Here is a 20,684-nt window from a genome sequence, read left to right as displayed (position 1 = left end):
GCAAAGCCATCCCAGCCCTCCACCATCATGTGAAAGACCGCATTGTCCATGCACTCAAGCAGTCAGTGAGCGGAAAGGTGCACCTCACAACTGATGCATGGTCCAGTCGGCATGGCCAGGGCCGTTACGTGTCCATCACTGCGCACTGGGTTAATGTGGTGGATGCAGGGTCCACGGGACAGCGGTGGAGGGACAGTGCTGCCTAGCCCACGGTATAGGAAACAGTTGGCTGTAGGCGTTCGACCCTCCTCCGCCTCCTCCTCCTCCAGAAGCGAAAGCTCGTCCACAGAGCGCAGTCGTACGAGCACTCCATCTGCAGCTGCCACTGTTGCACACGATGTGTCCCCCTATCGAGCAGCTAGTGGAAAGCGTCAGCAGGCTGTGTTGCAGATGATGTGTTTGGGAGACAGACACACCGCCGAGGTGCTGGCCGAGTACTTGAAGCGACAAACTGAGTCATGGCTGGGCAGTGTACATCTTGAGGCAGGCAAGGTAGTTAGTGATAACGGCCGTAATTTTGTGGCAGCCATAGCCCTTTCAAAACTCAGCCACATACCTTGCTTGGCTCACACCTTGAACCTGGTGGTGCAGTGCTTCCTCAAAAATTATCCGGAGTTAACAGCCCTGCTCCAGAAGGTGCGAAGACTGTGCGCGCACATCCGTCGGTCGCCTGTACACTCCGTTCGTATGCAGAAGCTGCAGCGATTGCTCCACCTTCCCAACCACCGCCGTGGAGCGGCTGTGCGAGCAGAGGCAGGCTATAATGCATTTGTGGGAGGATACACGGCCAGGCACTTTGAGAGCAGACATGGAGTTGACAGGCGTGCAGTGGTCGAAGCTGAAAGACCTTTGTAAAGTCCTTCAGTGTTTTCAGGAATGCACACGGCTGGTAAGCGCAGACGACGCCATCCTAAGCATGAGCATCCCACTTATGCGTCTGCTCATGCAAACTTTGACGCACCTTAAGGAGCAGGCGTCTGCAGCCAATGTTGATGAGGAGGAAGAGGAGGAGGGAATCCTTGATGACATTCAGCCATTGTCTGCTCAGGGACCTCTCCTGGACGAGGTGGAGGAAGAAGAGGAGGAGGAGGATGATGGGGATAATTACTTAGGGGAGGAGGATGCATCTCGTGGGGCAAGTGAAAATGTTGGCGTGGCAAGGTCTGGTACAGAGTTTGTGCGTGACTGGAGGGATGTGGATTTGCCAGAAAGTGCTCCTCCACCCAGCACTCGCAGTGCATCATTGACACCGGGAACATTGGCCCACATGTCAGATTATGCCTTGCGGATCCTAAAAAGGGACCCCCGCATTGCCAAAATGATGAACGATGACGACTACTGGTTGGCCAGCATCCTGGATCCACGCTATAAAGGCAAATTACAAAACATCATGCCACAGGAGAACCTTGACCTAATATTGGCTAATAAACAAGCAACTCTGGTAAATCGGTTGCTTGAGGCATTCCCAGCACACAGCAGCGGTGATGGTTCTCACACGAGCCGTACGGGCCGGGGGCAGCTTGGCAGAGGTGTTCGTGGTGCACACAGCAGAAGTGGCGTTGGAGACAGGGGTTTCATGACAATGTTGTGGACTGATTTTTCAAATACCGCTCACACAACTGGTAATACTGCATCGATGGAAAGTGACAGGAGACAGCAGTTGTCAACTATGGTTACAAACTACTTTTCCTCCCATATCGATGTTCTCCCACACAGGTCATTCCCCTTTGACTATTGGGCCGCTAAACTGGACACCTGGCCTGAATTGGCCCAATATGCCTTACAGGAGCTCGCTTGCCCAGCTGCAAGTGTGCTATCGGAAAGAGTCTTCAGTGCAGCTGGATCAATCCTGACAGAAAAAAGGACCCGTCTGTCAACCCAAAATGTGGATGATCTAACCTTCATTAAAATGAACCACGCATGGGTTTCCAAGGATTTTGTCCCACCTTCCCCTGATGACACATAGGGTGACAGAAAAATGGCTTGCTTTGGTCCACCTCTTCCTGGTACTTCACCTATTTCGCCTTTTGCATCAGCTGAATGTCCAACATCAACATATGCCACTTTCTAAAACTCCCTAACTGTGCTGCCTCCCCCCCCATGGCCGGGGTCACCACCTACCGCACGACACCGTGCGAGTGCCGTTGCCCTGGACAGGTGGGTAGGCCGACTCTTGGGCGCGGGCACTGGCACAGGGTCCCTCATAGTGCATCAAGTGTCTCTGACGGTGGTGGTGCACACCCGCCGTCAGACACACCGCTGTACTATGAGAGGCCCAGTGCCAGTACCGACGCCCACGAGTGGACCCCCTTGCTTGGGCAGGGCCCCAGCATTTGCAATCTTTACCTCTCCCTGCTCCTCCGCTGTGTAATCTGGGCCGTCAAATCCATACTGTGCCTGACACCGTCTGAGCCTGCCTCCTGAGACATATATTTTGAATGTGTACGCTATCCATACATGTTATCCGGGGATACGGTACCCTTTCTAACCTTTGTGCAATCACGTGCAATCCATACTGGGCCTAACACCGTCTGAGCCTGCCTCATGCTGTATAGACATATATTTTGAATGTGTACGCTATCCATACATGTTATCCAGGGATACGGTACCCTTTCTAACCTTTGTGCAATCACGTGCAATCCATACTGGGCCTAACACCGTCTGAGCCTGCCTCATGCTGTATAGACATATATTTTGAATGTGTACGCTATCCATACATGTTATCCAGGGATACGGTACCCTTTCTAACCTTTGTGCAATCACGTGCAATCCATACTGGGCTTAACACCGTCTGAGCCTGCCTCATGCTGTATAGACATATATTTTGAATGTGTACGCTATCCATACATGTTATCCAGGGATACGGTACCCTTTCTAACCTTTGTGCAATCACGTGCAATCCATACTGGGCCTAACACCGTCTGAGCCTGCCTCATGCTGTATAGACATATATTTTGAATGTGTACGCTATCCATACATGTTATCCGGGGATACGGTACCCTTTCTAACCTTTGTGCAATCACGTGCAATCCATACTGGGCCTAACACCGTCTGAGCCTGCCTCATGCTGTATAGACATATATTTTGAATGTGTATGCTATCCATACATGTTATCCAGGGATACGGTACCCTTTCTAACCTTTGTGCAATCACGTGCAATCCATACTGGGCCTAACACCGTCTGAGCCTGCCTCATGCTGTATAGACATATATTTTGAATGTGTACGCTATCCATACATGTTATCCGGGGATACGGTACCCTTTCTAACCTTTGTGCAATCACGTGCAATCCATACTGGGCCTAACACCGTCTGAGCCTGCCTCATGCTGTATAGACATATATTTTGAATGTGTACGCTATCCATACATGTTATCCGGGGATACGGTACCCTTTCTAACCTTTATGCAATCACATGCAATCCATACTGGGCCTAACACCGTCTGAGCCTGCCTCATGCTGTATAGACATATATTTTGAATGTGTACGCTATCCATACATGTTATCCAGGGATACGGTACCCTTTCTAACCTTTGTGCAATCACGTGCAATCCATACTGGGCCTAACACCGTCTGAGCCTGCCTCATGCTGTATAGACATATATTTTGAATGTGTACGCTATCCATACATGTTATCCAGGGATACGGTACCCTTTCTAACCTTTGTGCAATCACGTGCAATCCATACTGGGCCTAACACCGTCTGAGCCTGCCTCATGCTGTATAGACATATATTTTGAATGTGTACGCTATCCATACATGTTATCCGGGGATATGGTACCCTTTCTAACCTTTGTGCAATCACGTGCAATCCATACTGGGCCTAACACCGTCTGAGCCTGCCTCATGCTGTATAGACATATATTTTGAATGTGTACGCTATCCATACATGTTATCCAGGGATACGGTACCCTTTCTAACCTTTGTGCAATCACGTGCAATCCATACTGGGCCTAACACCGTCTGAGCCTGCCTCATGCTGTATAGACATATATTTTGAATGTGTACGCTATCCATACATGTTATCCAGGGATACGGTACCCTTTCTAACCTTTGTGCAATCACGTGCAATCCATACTGGGCCTATCACCGTCTGAGCCTGCCTCATGCTGTATAGACATATATTTTGAATGTGTACGCTATCCATACATGTTATCCAGGGATACGGTACCCTTTCTAACCTTTGTGCAATCACGTGCAATCCATACTGGGCCTAACACCGTCTGAGCCTGCCTCATGCCGTATAGACATATATTTTGAATGTGTACGCTATCCATACATGTTATCCAGGGATACGGTACCCTTTCTAACCTTTGTGCAATCACGTGCAATCCATGCTGGGCCTAACACCGTCTGAGCCTGCCTCATGCTGTATAGACATATATTTTGAATGTGTACGCTATCCATACATGTTATCCGGGGATACGGTACCCTTTCTAACCTTTGTGCAATCACGTGCAATCCATACAGGGCCTAACACCGTCTGAGCCTGCCTCATGCTGTATAGACATATATTTTGAATGTGTACGCTATCCATACATGTTATCCAGGGATACGGTACCCTTTCTAACCTTTGTGCAATCACGTGCAATCCATACTGGGCCTAACACCGTCTGAGCCTGCCTCATGCTGTATAGACATATATTTTGAATGTGTACGCTATCCATACATGTTATCCAGGGATACGGTACCCTTTCTAACCTTTGTGCAATCACGTGCAATCCATACTGGGCCTAACACCGTCTGAGCCTGCCTCATGCTGTATAGACATATATTTTGAATGTGTACGCTATCCATACATGTTATCCAGGGATACGGTACCCTTTCTAACCTTTGTGCAATCACGTGCAATCCATACTGGGCCTGACACCGTCTGAGCCTGCCTCCTGAGACATATATTTTGAATGTGTACGCTATCCATACATGTTATCCAGGGATACGGTACCCTTTCTAACCTTTGTGCAATCACGTGTAATCCATACTGGGCCTGACACCGTCTGAGCCTGCCTCCTGAGACATAAAATTTGAATGTGTACGCTATCCATACATGTTATCCAGGGATACGGTACCCTTTCTAACCTTTGTGCAATCACGTGCAATCCATACTGGGCGTGAGAACGGCTGGCGAGCTGTTAAGCAAGCTACAGCACCTGTCCAGACAAGTACAGGGATTCCCTAGCGAGGAGACTTATTTGATTGTTTTCAATGTTGGGACAGCAATTTTTGGGGAGCACTATACTCTGGAGAATGATAGATGGGGCCCACCATACACTGGAACATTCCAAAGGTGGACATCAGACACTGGAGCAGCATTTACAGGGCCCATTATACACTAGAGCATTAGAAATGGGGCCCATTATGTTTGGAGCATTATTTGGGCCCATAAGACAGTGGAGCTTCATCCATGGGGACCAACATATACTGTAGCATTATGTGGAGCTCATCATATACTGTTTCAAACATTATATGGGACCAATGATTCTGTATGGAGAAATAGATGGGCCTCGTCATGAGATGTAAAAAGTGAGGTATTTTTCATTGTACTATACCGCTATTTATCTGCCGTATCGGAGCATGATGAGTTGTGGTATGTGTTAAAGGGGCGCTCTTTCGCCCAGGGTACATGAAAACCTGGAGCCAGCCCTCCCCCCCCCACAACTTTAGCCAAATAACCCCCATTTTTCATTGCGTAACTTGTATTATGAAGTTAATTAAGGTTGACAAGCTTAAGTAAGAAGAATTGATGCTTTTGGCATTCAAATGGGCACTGTAGGTGTGTTTCCTGTCCTCCTCTCACTGCCGACTTTTATTCCCCATTGACTTACATTGGGTTTCGTGTTTCGGGACGACCCCGACTTTTCCCTATAATCGGACGATCTTGCTCGACCCGACTTTTGGAAAAGTCGGGTTTCACGAAACGAAACGCAACCCTAAAAAACCAAAAGTCGCTCAACTCTACTCATGTCTATATATGTTTCACAGAGAACTCTTCCTAAATCATATTGTTACTCACCTGTCCTTGCTCCACTGTCGGCCATTGCCCAGTTCTTCTATGGACACATTCCTGCGCATTATTCCATGACTAGTGTTGAGGTTTCCGATACCGCAAGTATCGGGTATCGGCCGATATTTGCCCTATCGGAATTCCGATACCGAGTACCGATACTTTTTTCGTATCGGATACCGGAATCGGAAGTCCAAAATGCAATGAGCCACTTTTGTGGCTCTGATTGGCTGCCGAAATGACGTCATCATGATGCGCTGTCTGTGCGCATCATGATGCGCCGTCAGTTCGGGCCTTCGGGGGGGCTGTGCCGACTGTCCGGGGGTCTGTGCCGGCCTGCCGGTGGTCTGTGCAGGCTCCGGGGGTCTGTGCCGGCCTGCCGGGGGGCTGTGCCGGCCTGCCGGTGGTCTGTGCAGGCTCCGGGGGTCTGTGCCGGCCTGCCGGGGGGGCTGTGCCGGCCTGCCGGTGGTCTGTGCAGGCTCCGGGGGTCTGTGCCGGCCTGCCGGGGGGGCTGTGCCGGCCTGCCGGTGGTCTGTGTAGGCTCCGGTGGTCTGTGCCGGCCTGCCGGGGGGCTGTGCCGGCCTGCCAGTGGGCTGTGCAGGCTCCGGGGGTCTGTGCCGGCCTGCCGTGGAGCTGTGCCGGCCTGCCGGGGAGCTGTGCAGGCTCCGGTGGTCTGTGCCGGCCTGCCGGTGGGCTGTGCAGGCTCCGGGGGTCTGTGCAGGCATCGTCCGATGGGACTACAAGTCCCATCGGCCTACTACCATGACAGTGATTGACACATTAGCCAATGATGGGACAGTAGTAGTCCCATCATCCGGCTAATGTGTTGAATGTAAAAAAAAAATAAAAAATTACATGCTACATTCATGCTACATACATGCTACATACATACAACATGCATACTACATATATACTACATGTAACATACATACTACATACATGCTACATACTACATGCATGCTACATACATGCTACATACTACATACATGCTACATACATACTACATGCATAATACATATATACTACATGCATGCAACATACATACTACATGCATGCAACATGCATACTACATATATACTATATATACTACATGTAACATGCATACTACATATATACTACATGCTACATACATGCTACATACTACATACATGCTATATACTACATACATAATACATATATACTACATGCATGCAACATACATACAACATATATACTACATGCATACTACATATATACTATATATAGTACATGTAACATACATACTACATATATACTACATGCTACATACATTGCAACATACATACTACATACATGCTACATACATACTACATACATAATACATATATACTACATGCATGCAACATACATACAACATATATACTACATGCATGCAACATGCATACTACATATATACTATATATACTACATGTAACATACATACTACATATATACTACATGCTACATACATGCAACATACATACTACATACATGCTACATACTACATACATGCTACATACCACATGCATGCAACATGCATACTACATATATACTGCATATATACTACATGCATGCAACATAGATATATACTACATACAATGCATACATATAGACATACAGTACATATAACATAGAGTACATACTCACCGTCACTTGTCACTTTGAATCCCCGAAGCCATTGTCCCCTTGAGGAATAAATATCAAAATAAAAAAACACCAATATACTTACCCCGATCCACAGAAGTCCATGAGGGTCCCACGTCCATCTTGCGTGGAGAACAGCAGCATCAGCTGATGCTACCGTTCTCTACCAGCTCCAGGAATACAATGACGGAAGGTAGGTATCCTTCCGCACTGTATTCCTCCACCACTTTAAAAAAAAAAAAGTCCCTAGTCTCACTTTATGCCATTGCTGCGTGGGAAATTCCCACATGTGTATGTTGCATGTATGCAGCATGTAGTGTGTATGTTGCATGTATGTAGCATGTAGTATATATAGTATATATGTAGTATGCATGTTGCATGCATGTAGTATATATGTTGTATGTATGTTGCATGCATGTAGTATATATGTATTATGTATGTAGTATGTATGTAGTATGTATGTTGCATGCATGTAGCATGTAGTATATATGTAGTATGTATGTTACATGTAGTATATATAGTATATATGTAGTATGCATGTAGTATATATGTTGTATGTATGTTGCATGCATGTAGTATATATGTATTATGTATGTAGTATGTAGCATGTATGTAGTATGTAGCATGTATGTAGCATGTAGTATATATGTAGTATGTATGTTACATGTAGTATATATAGTATATATGTAGTATGCATGTTGCATGCATGTAGTATATATGTATTATGTATGTAGTATTCATGTAGCATGTATGTAGTATGTAGCATGTATGTAGCATGCATGTAGTATGTAGCATGTATGTAGTATGCATGTTGCATGTAGTATGTATGTTACATGTAGTATATATGTAGTATGCATGTAGTATGCATGTTGTATGTATGTAGCATGTATGTAGCATGTAAATTTTTTTTTTTTTTTTTTACATTCAACACATTAGCCGGATGATGGGACTACTACTGTCCCATCATTGGCTAATGTGTCAATCACTGTCATGGTAGCAGGCATCGCTCGATGGGACTTGTAGTCCCATCGGACGATGCCTGCACAGACCCCAGGAGCCTGCACAGCCCACCGGCAGGCCAGCACAGCCCCCCGGCAGGCCGGCACAGACCACCGGAGCCTGCACAGCTCCCCGGCAGGCCGGCACAGCTCCCCGGCAGGCCGGCACAGACCCCCGGAGCCTGCACAGCCCACCGGCAGGCCGGCACAGCCCCCCGGCAGGCCGGCACCGACCACCGGAGCCTGCACAGACCACCGGCAGGCCGGCACAGCCCCCCCGGCAGGCCAGCACAGACCCCCGGAGCCTGCACAGACCACCGGCAGGCCGGCACAGCCCCCCGTCAGGCCTGCACAGACCACCGGAGCCTGCACAGACCACCGGCAGGCCTGCACAGACCACCGGAGCCTGCACAGACCCCCCGGCAGGCCAGCACAGACCCCCGGAGCCTGCACAGACCACCGGCAGGCCGGCACAGCCCCCCGGCAGGCCTGCACAGACCACCGGAGCCTGCACAGACCACCGGCAGGCCTGCACAGACCACCGGAGCCTGCACAGACCCCCCCGGCAGGCCGGCACAGCCCCCCGAAAGGCCCGTACAGACCCCAGAGAGGCTGTACAAGGCAAAAATAGGGTTTTTCTTATTCCGATACCGGAAGTCCCATAGACTTGAATGGGACTTCCGGTATCGGAATTGGCGATACCCGATATTTTTTTTAGATCGGCCGATACCATCCGATACGATACTTTTAAGTATCGGACGGTATCGCTCAACACTATCCATGACACGTTTCTCAAAAGCTCAAAAACTCATGTGACATCATCTGAGTGATGTCATGTGAGATCAGTGGTTTGGGAATTAAGAAACATATTACGCAGTTTTTAGAAGTCTGTCAGGCGTTATCGTCAGCTTAGCTCCAGTCTAGAGTCCATCTTGTTTTCTGATAATTCCTGACTTCCATGCCACAAACCATAATTGTCTTAGCAGGCTCAGTCCTGCTTATTGGGTTTTGTCCACATCAGTCTCTCAGCGTACAAGTTATCAACCCCTTCCAGCAATTCTAAGTTCCGTTCACACCTTATTTTTGCAGTCAAGGTAACACATCTTTGTAAGCATGTCTTGAGTTTGCTCATACTTAATTGAATTCCCCCAGAAAACAATTTTCAAGGTAAGTTCCAGTTTTCAATCATTGCTGCTGTTATCTATTGTCTTGCTGGAAGATTCCAGATTTCTTATACTTTTTTGTTACATTGTTGCTTGCAACCATTTCCCTTCTGGAAGAATCTAGTTTACTATACTTATACTGTTCCTGTGTGTGTGTCCCATTAGGATTTGCTTCATCTGCGATATTTGCTCTACTTGTTGTTAGTTGTCCTGTATAACCTGCTGCCTTGATTTTTGCTGAATCATGTGCAATTCATCAAAAATACATACTGCTATACTATCACCCTCCCTCAAGTCTGAGCTACACACCCAGGCCTAAAGCTTAAAGGGAATCTGTCAGCAGATTTTTGCTTTGTAATGTGTGGACAGTATGAGGTAGAGATTAAAACACTAAATTCAATGATGGGTCACTTACTAGACTGTGGACTGTTGTTTACTTACAATGAAGGTTTCATCATTAGCACATTATCCTTGCCAGGACTAGCCGCATCGTGCCAAGTCATCCAACAACGCCCCTTCCTATAATAAGCATCTCACTGTCAATAGACAATGTATACAGAGAGCCTGGTGTGGATGGGGTTAGCTTTCTCAGCACTGCTACTTGCTACGTCTAAGAGCTGTGAGTTTGCCCCAACTGCTGCACCCAGTAAACTAATTGATACATTGTTGGATTCAGGGTCTCTTTTCCTACATTACGTTGCTCTCAGATGAGGTAGCAAAAACCTGGTGACAGATTCCCTTTATAGATTCCATCTGACCAGGTAAGCTCCATACACATATAATGTAAATAACTTCATGGGTGCCTCACTAAATGGAGTTGGAGAATGATCATGATAATTGTCCAAGGTGCAGTTTGGAAGGTTCAGACTTGGAAACATATCTACTGGTAATGTGGATGCCTGGAAGAGTTTTAAAAGGTTGTGAAATGTTTAATAGCCGGAGTGTTTCAGCTCCTGATTCAGTTATATCCCAAGGTGAGCCTAACTCTCTGCATACGTGGTTTTCTAGAAGATGCAATTCAATGAAACCTGAAGACTTGGCCCATCATGTGACAGCGAGTTAAGGGCAGATAATATGATTGACCTTTTTTATACATTTGAGTGATGTGAAAGGATCACGTCATAGCTTCATCGCTGATTTACCATTTAGGACTGTATGAAAGCTGTATCATTGAATAAGGTAGCCTAAACATAATCCAGATTTCCCAGGAGTAACTCAGAAATACATATTATAAATTATCATTTTAACAAGAACAGTCTAATAAAAGAGTTTTTTTTAGAGCTTTTACAATAAATGATGTATAGAAATATTTAATTAGAGTTTTGTTTGGAAATATCTTTAAAATGATAAACCACATGAAAACCTTTTTTTATCGTGCATGGATGTAAAGCTGCATTTCACATGCTAGTGTAAGAAAATTACCGCTGATGTATAATGGCATGATTTCATGTTTGGGACATGCTATATGTTGCCACTTTTGATCTCGACAATAACGATCTCCAGATCCGTGTGGTTAGTGTATTCCCCAGTGCTTAATTGCAGTTCTATTGAGGTTTAATTCAACAATCTGTTCCAGAGGTTGCATCATGGCCCTGGGGAACAAGCCAAACCAAACGGCCCTGTTGGGAAATGCGAATTCCCTTCTTTTATTATACGCATTTGCCAAGTTGCCTCTGGCTTCAAAACAAATTTAACTCACAAGCTAATTTTTTTTGCCACTAGCTATGTACATCTTTCATCTGAAATGAAATAACTCCAGTGATTTGCAATATGAACTACTGTGAGTTGTCAGAATGAAGCATTTCATGTAGAGCAATTTGTATTGTAATGGTAAATTAAATTAAGTAGTTAAACTCATGTTAACATATTTTTATCAAGGTAGCACCACACACGCACCCACACACACATGTTCACACATACTCATATTCTGTTGTAAGCCTTCTTGAGGGACATTCGGTTGCTCACTACTCAGATAAAAGTGTAGTAGTGAGTCTCTATAGTGTAAAGATGTCACTGGATTCTCTTTTACACATCTTTTATTCATCAAGATATTTTTGATAGAACCCTGGTGTAAAACACCTTGAAATGTTGCAACATTTTTGTGCAACTCCAGGTTGTGCAAACGTTTAGTGACTTTCGGTGTCTTTACGACATGGACAGTTCTGCCAATTACTAAAAAAGTAAACATAGTTGAGGCAGATCCAGGCATGATCACACAAACCAGACTAATTCATGATCATTTTTGCCCTCAAAGTGGTGTAAATTACATTAGGCGTGTACTCCATTTTTTGACTGGAGTAACATTTTTGGCGGTGGCACACGGCAGTTGAAAGATGTGCGAAATTTATAAAGAGGAGCAGAACTCTTAATGAATTAGGTACATCTTAAGGCCCCGTCACACATAGCGATCTCGCTAGCGAGATCGCTGCTGAGTCACAATTTTTGTGACACAACAGCGATCTCACCAGTGAGATCGCTGTGTGTGACAGCGATCAGCGACCGGCCCCCCTGCCGGTATCGCTGATCGCTGCAGGAAAGGCCAGGACTTTTTTTTGGTCACTGGTCTCCCGCTGGCCACCACGCATCGCTGCATGTGACAGGCAGGAGACCAGCGATCTGCTGGTAACTAATGTACACATCGGGTATCCAAGGAACGTGCTTCCCTTGGATACCCGATGTGTATGTTAGTTACCAGCTTCCTGCATCAGCGCGCTGGTTTTAACGTGCACAGCGACGCCGCGCGCTCAGCGTCGCTGTGCTGATCGCTGGTGAAGCTGTCTGTTTGACAGCTCACTAGCGATCACATAGCGATTCACCAGTGATCCTGACACATTGATATCGTTGTCGGGATCGCTGGTGAGTCGCTATGTGTGACTCCAGCTTTACTGCAGCACACATTTCATCAAGACTGGCATACAATACTTTATTCTTGATAAACTGATCCCTGACAGATTCTGTTTTTGGAAATAGTTGAAAACAAGCTCATGAGTAAGGGTAAGGCCACACTGAGATACATTCCAACGCCAAGATACTGCAAATCTGTGCAGCCTATATTAAGCTTGTAAAAATGTCTGTTAAAGATGTAAAATTAGAAAATCACTACTCAGTCTCTCCTAGAAAAGTCAGCATTGCAACTCCTGTTGAACTTCATGCTACTGGAATATACAGTGGGGAAAAAAAGTATTTAGTCAGTCAGCAATAGTGCAAGTTCCACCACTTAAAAAGATGAGAGGCGTCTGTAATTTACATCATAGGTAGACCTCAACTATGGGAGACAAACTGAGAAAAAAAAATCCAGAAAATCACATTGTCTGTTTTTTTTTCATTTTATTTGCATATTATGGTGGAAAATAAGTATTTGGTCAGAAACAAAATTTCATCTCAATACTTTGTGATATATCCTTTGTTGGCAATGACAGAGGTCAAACGTTTTCTGTAAGTCTTCACAAGGTTGCCACACACTGTTGTTGGTATGTTGGCCCATTCCTCCATGCAGATCTCCTCTAGAGCAGTGATGTTTTTGGCTTTTTGCTTGGCAACACGGACTTTCAACTCCCTCCAAAGGTTTTCTATAGGGTTGAGATCTGGAGACTGGCTAGGCCACTCCAGGACCTTGAAATGTTTCTTACGAAGCCACTCCTTCGTTGCCCTGGCGGTGTGCTTTGGATCATTGTCATGTTGAAAGACCCAGCCACGTTTCATCTTCAATGCCCTTGCTGATGGAAGGAGGTTTGCACTCAAAATCTCACGATACATGGCCCCATTCATTCTTTCATGTACCCGGATCAGTCGTCCTGGCCCCTTTGCAGAGAAACAGCCCCAAAGCATGATGTTTCCACCACCATGCTTTACAGTAGGTATGGTGTTTGATGGATGCAACTCAGTATTCTTTTTCCTCCAAACACGACAAGTTGTGTTTCTACCAAACAGTTCCAGTTTGGTTTCATCAGACCATAGGACATTCTCCCAAAACTCCTCTGGATCATCCAAATGCTCTCTAGCAAACTTCAGACGGGCCCGGACATGTACAGGCTTAAGCAGTGGGACACGTCTGGCACTGCAGGATCTGAGTCCATGGTGGCGTAGTGTGTTACTTATGGTAGGCCTTGTTACATTGGTCCCAGCTCTCTGCAGTTCATTCACTAGGTCCCCCCGTGTGGTTCTGGGATTTTTGCTCACCGTTCTTGTGATCATTCTGACCCCACGGGGTGGGATTTTGCGTGGAGCACCAGATCGAGGGAGATTATCAGTGGTCTTGTATGTCTTCCATTTTCTAATTATTGCTCCCACAGTTGATTTCTTCACTCCAAGCTGGTTGGCTATTGCAGATTCAGTCTTCCCAGCCTGGTGCAGGGCTACAATTTTGTTTCTGGTGTCCTTTGACAGCTCTTTGGTCTTCACCATAGTGGAGTTTGGAGTCAGACTGTTTGAGGGTGTGCACAGGTGTCTTTTTATACTGATAACAAGTTTAAACAGGTGCCATTACTACAGGTAATGAGTGGAGGAAAGAGGAGACTCTTAAAGAAGAAGTTACAGGTCTGTGAGAGCCAGAAATCTTGATTGTTTGTTTCTGACCAAATACTTATTTTCCACCATAATATGCAAATAAAATGAAAAAAAACAGACAATGTGATTTTCTGGATTTTTTTTCTCAGTTTGTCTCCCATAGTTGAGGTCTACCTATGATGTAAATTACAGACGCCTCTCATCTTTTTAAGTGGTGGAACTTGCACTATTGCTGACTGACTAAATACTTTTTTTCCCCACTGTATAGCATCAAATCTCACTGAGGCCACAGCCTATTCTCCTATCAAACCTACCTGTAATAGTGACAGATATACAGTATCTGTGTATATGTATAATACGGTGACCGCAAAAAATCGATGTTGGAATTTTGTCCGTCTGGACCCCACAAAACGATTCCCCTTTCCAGATATTGAGATAGCCAAAATTTGAGCTCGATCAAACGACGTTAACCCGTGCCGCTCGTCGCTCAAAGTTTGAAAAAATCCAAATTGAGGTATTTTAAGATTTAGGTATTTTGCATAGTCTGTTAGACTATAAAGAATGTGACAACAACATTGCAGGAATAGCCCTGACCAAATTTTCGAACCATTTGTGGTATTTGAATGCAGAGTTGGTGGGATTATCGTTTTTTGATCCCACCATTACAGACAATGAAAAGTTGTTAATGGCTAATAAATTGCTCAGTAGCACAGATGAACCATCAGAGCACGCTAGGGTTGTAAATCCAAAAGTTAGGAAAGAAAAATTAAAAGAGGTAGGAAGTAACCGACTTTAACGACCTTCTGACAAAAGATGAAGAACAAAAGTTGTAAGCAAATGCCGAGCATTATATTCTGACGTTTCAAAAACTACTTTAACAAAAGCTCTAGAATAGATTAGATAACTATGTAAAATTATCAACTCATGTAGGTTAGTGTGCTCTGATGGTTCATCTGTGCTACTGAGCAATTTATTAGCCATTAACAACTTTTCATTGTCTGTAATGATTCTGACATTTTTTTCCCCCCCATATGAGATCCGGTCACCCTAATGTATAATCACTGTGTGTACAGTATATATGTGTATGTATATATGTACTATATGATCACTGTGTACATTATATGTGTGTGTACATGTGTATAATCACTTTGTATACAGTATACAGGGTGGTCCAAAAGTAGGTGGAAAGAAAATATAACATTTATTTTGATTTATATATAAAATTATATTTACTAACACAAACATAACATTGACAATTAAATTTTATTCTGAACAATAATACAAAAGTCCTTAAATTTTATCAACGCAGGTGCTCAAACTGTTTTCCATCACAATTTGCACAGCTTTGAAGTCTGCCTCTCACGCTTCGACAAACATTTTTGCACAATTCTCTTTGGGTATTAATTTCTTGAAATGCATCTCTTATGTAATTTTTCAAATCGCTGACACTTTTTGGTTTTCGACTATAAACTTTGTCCTTGAGTACTCCCCCCAAAAAAATCCATTGGTGTCAAGTCTGGTGAACATGCTGGCCAATCAAGTGGGCCTCTTAGGCCAATCCATTTATTAGGAAATGTTTTATCAAGATACTCGTGGACTACTCTTAAATAATGTGGAGGAGCCCCATCTTGTTGGAAATAAAGGTCATTTGAATTAGGCTGTTGCTGTAACTGGGGAACAACTTGATTCATTAGAATTTCGAGATACTTATCTCCAGTGACTGTTCCATAAAAAAAATGGTCCAAAAACACCAACTTGAAATACCACCCCAAGCATTGACACCAGGCTCATTTAGTTGTTGCTCTAATGTTAAATGCAAGTTCTCTTTATACCAGACAATTACGTCTGTTAATATGGCCAGATAATTTGAAAGAAGATTCATCACTCCACATAATGTTATCTAAAATTACTGGATTTTCTTCAATTTCGTTAAGCATAATCTCACTAAATTGCAGCCGCCTGTCTGGATCATCCTCCAATAAACCATGAATTAGACGTGGACGATAAGCTTTCCACCCAATAGATTTCAGGATTTGCATGATGGAAGCTTGTGAAATTCCCAATTCTAAGGAGACTCTTCTGGTGGACTTTTTTGGACTCTGAACAAATGTTTCTACAACAAGTTGTTTATTATTTTCTGCACAGGCTGTTTTGGGTCGACCAGATTTTGGAGCATTAAGGATTGAGCCAGTGGCATTGAATTTGTCACGAATGCGGTAAATGGTTTGTCTCTTTGGGGCTTGAGTACCAAATGTTTCAACCCAATTTGATCTTATTTTTTCAGCATTTTGAGATTTCCAATACTCTTTTAAAATCCGTTTTCTTTTATCTTTATTTAAATTATTTGCCATTATGGGTTATCTGTATTATCTGAAAAGAAAACTGATTTGGGGGAGATTTATCTGTGAAAACTGGATCTGTGAAACTGATTCAGTTGCCCTTAGCAACCAATCAGATTCCACCTTTCATTTTACAAAGAGTCTGTGAAGAATGAAAAGTGGAATCTGATTGGTTGCTAAGGGCAACTGAGTCAGTTTCACTTTACACCATGTTTGATAAATCTCCCCCTTCATAACTCTATTACACATACTGTCCACCTACTTTCGGACCACCCTGTATATGTGTGTGTATATGTATAAGCACTGTGTACAGTATATGTGTGTGTACATGAGCAATGAGTATACTCTGTCATCCCTATATTTTATGTGAAATACAAATATTAACTACAGTACATTTGGCATGTTTGGAGAGATGACAAGTCTTATTTAAAAGGACAATTTTATGTTTTATTCAAGATGATTATATTCTACAATAAATATAAGTAAAATTTGCCTGTGAACTCACCAGTCTGCAGGAGTTTGGTAACTCTTTGTCTTTCTAGAAATATTTAAATAAAAAAAACTTAGGGTACGTGCACACATTGCAGATTTTCCTGCTGAATTTTCTTCAGAGAATCCATATCTCGGCAGAAAACGCAGGGAAAAACGTTTGCGGTTTTCATGCGGAATTGATGTAGATTTTAATGTGTTTCTGCTGTGCAGATTTGTTTGGTGCTACTGGGAATGGATTCGGTTGAAATTTCTCCCTTGTGCTTCTGAAGGAGAGAGAGATAGAGAGGGGGAGATAGAGAGAGAACCTCCACTCACTCTGTTAATTGTCTCCTCTCTGGTGGTCTTTCAAGTAAATAAACAGTTCTATCTTTGCTGCAGACCTCATCTCAACAGTATTCAAACCCACAACCTGCACCATTTTAGGCAGTAGACAAAATCCCCTGTCACATACAGCGATCTCGCTAGCGAGATCGCTGCTGAGTCACAAGTTTTGTGACACAACAGCGATCTCACCAGCGAGATCGCTGTGTGTGACAGGTATCAGCGACCGGCCCCCCTACCGGGTATCGCTGATCGTGCTGGAATCGCCAGGACTTTTTTGGGATCGTTGGTCTCCCGCTGGCCAGCACGCATCGCTGCATGTGGCAGGTGGGAGACCAGCGATCAGCCTGTTTGGCAGCTCACCTGCGATCATGTAGCGACACACCAGTGATCCTGACAAGATCATATCGTTGTCGGAATCGCTGGTGAGTCGCTATGTGTGACGGGGCCCAAAGAGGTAAGCTACATCCTGCACTGACAGGTGTGGGACAACTTACTATACTTGAACGTGCATTGTAAGCTTTGAAATTACAGGCAAATTGTACTAGTATAGAGAAACATCTATATTTACAAGATAATTTCCATCTACTTGTACTCTAGAGGAAAAAAAGTCAGATTTTTATTCATAAAAAATTAAGAAAACCAAAAACTCTAGTGAAGCATTGATGAAACGTGCGACTGGTGTTTGGTGGGTAAGCCAGATTCATATATCTCTCATGATATAACAATTTTTACCTGAGACTTTTTGTAGAATATTGTCATGGCTGTGTCAGGTGTGACTGACAGTCATCCTGGGTCCGGCTGCTTAGCTCAAGCACTTTCTTGATTTTTGCTTCTCTGGTATGGAGCAATATTGTTATCCCTCTAGGACCCAATAGTCACCTCCACCTTCTGTTGCTAATCACACACCTGTGCTGAAGGTTTAAATACATGCAATTGCTGCTGCATGGTGCCGGTGTTAGCTCATTCTTGCTGGAAGTTCTAGCAATCCATTAGTGTCTTTCCCTGAGGACCCTTGGAGGACTGCTGGCTTGACATCTCGGTTGCCTTCTCAAGGTAAGTGTCTCTCCATCTACCCTCTCTGTCTTTAGTTTTAGTGGGGACTGACTAGTAGTGCGCACCACATCCCCTCCCTATATAGGGCCTATCGCTAGGGTCAGACAGGGATTAGGTTCCTACTTATCAATGTATAAACCAAAAATAAATCTATAGGCTTCAACCATCCTGGATAAAGCTGGACAGCCCTGGATTTGGATCAATGCCTGACAGTACTGGGCGGTCTGCTGTCTGACCCATTCCACTATCCCCCACTGACATTATCTATTATTATTATTATTATTATGCATTTATATAGCGCCATTTATTCCATGGCGCTTTACATGTGAAAAGAGGAAATATAGACAAGTATAATAAACATGTGTAAGACAAGGAACACACAAGTACATAAGGAGAGGGGACCCTGCCCACGAGGTCTCACAGTCTACAGGGATGGGTGAGGATACAGTAGGAGAGGGTAGAGCAGGTCGTGTGGTGGTTCAGTAGACCAAGGATCATTGCAGGCTGTAGGCTTGTTGGAACAAGTAGGTCTTCAGGCTCTTCTTGAAGGTTTCCGTTGATGATGAGAGTCTGATATGTTGCGGCAGAGAGTTCCAGAGTATGGGGGAAGCACGGGAGAAGTCTTGTATGCGGTTGTGGGAAGAAGAGATAAGGGGAGAGTAGAGAAGGAGATCTTGAGATGATTGAAGGTTGCGCGCGGGTATGTACCTGGAGACCATATCACAGATGTATGGAGGAAACAGGTTGTGGATGGTTTTGTATGTCATGGTTAGGGTTTTGAATTGGAGCTTCAGGGCAATAGGAAGCAAGTGAAGGGCCTTGTCATAGGGGGGAGGCTGGTGAGTAGTGGGGAGATAGGTGGATTAGTAGGGCAGCAGAGTGTAGGATGGACTGGAGTGGTGCCACAGTGCTAGAGGGGAGGCCAGAGAGTAGGACGTTGCAGTAGTCAAGGCGGGAGATGATAAGAGCATGTACTAGTGTTTTTGTGGTTTCGTAGTTGAGGAATGAGCGCATCCGGGAAATATTTTTGAGTTTGAGGCGGCAGGAGGAGGCGAGGGCTTGGATATGTGGTTTGAAAGAGAGCGCAGAGTCGAGGATCACCCCAATGCACCGAGCGTGCGGGACTGGGGAAAGAGAGCAGCCATTGACGTTGATGGATAAGTCTGGTGGAGCGGTAGAGTGAGATGGGGAAAGATGATGAATTCTGTTTTGTCCATGTTCAGTTTGAGAAAGCGAGAAAAAAAGAAGGCTGAGATAGCAGACAGACATTGTGGGATTTCAGTCAGTAAGGAGGCGAGGTCAGGTCCAGATAGGTAGATCTGCGTGTCATCGGCATAGAGGTGATACTGCAAACCGTGGGATTCTATGAGCTGTCCCAAGCCGAAGGTGTAGATGGAGAATAGTAGGGGTCCTAGGACAGAGCCTTGAGGAACACCGACAGACAGGGGGTGAGGTGAGGAGGTGGTGTGTGAGAGGGAGACACTAAATGTTCTGTATGTTAGGTATGATGAGATCCAGGATAGGGCCAAGTCTGTGATGCCAAGAGATGAGAGCATCTGTAGCAAGAGGGAATGGTCCACGGTGTCAAAGGCAGAGGACAGGTCCAGGAGAAGGAGGACAGAGTAGTGTCGCTTGCTCTTGGCGGTTAGTAAGTTGTTAGTGACTTTAATTAGGGCAGTTTCAGTTGAGTGATGCGGTTGGAAGCCAGATTGTAACCGGTCAAAGAGGGAACAGGAGGAGAGGTGGGAGGCCAGTTTAAGATATACATGCTGTTCCAGTAGTTTTGAGGCATAAGGGAGAAGAGATATCGGGCGATAGTTAGACACAGAGGATGGGTCAAGGGAGGGCTTTTTGAGGATGGGTGTGATTGAGGCATGTTTGAAGGATGAGGGAAAGACACCATTTGTAAGTGAAAGGTTGAAGAGGTGTCTTAGAGATGGGATGAAGACTGTGGTCAAGTTAAGGATGAGGTGGGACGGGAGTGGGTTGAGGGCACAAGTGGTGAGGTGTGATCTTGACAGAAGGGTGGAGAGCTGATCTTCTGTCATGGTGGAGAAGCTGGCTTTTTCAGAACAGGGCTGAGCGGCTAAGAGGGGCATTGGGGCTGCGGGCCAAAGTTTTGTCTGATCGTGTCGATCTTCTGCTTAAAGAAGGAGGCAAAGTCTT

The sequence above is a fragment of the Dendrobates tinctorius genome, unplaced genomic scaffold (assembly GCF_039654945.1).
Source record: "Dendrobates tinctorius isolate UK_male_01 unplaced genomic scaffold, ASM3965494v1 ptg000102l, whole genome shotgun sequence".
Lineage (NCBI taxonomy): Eukaryota > Metazoa > Chordata > Amphibia > Anura > Dendrobatidae > Dendrobates > Dendrobates tinctorius.
Note: the sequence above shows the minus strand (reverse complement) of the source record.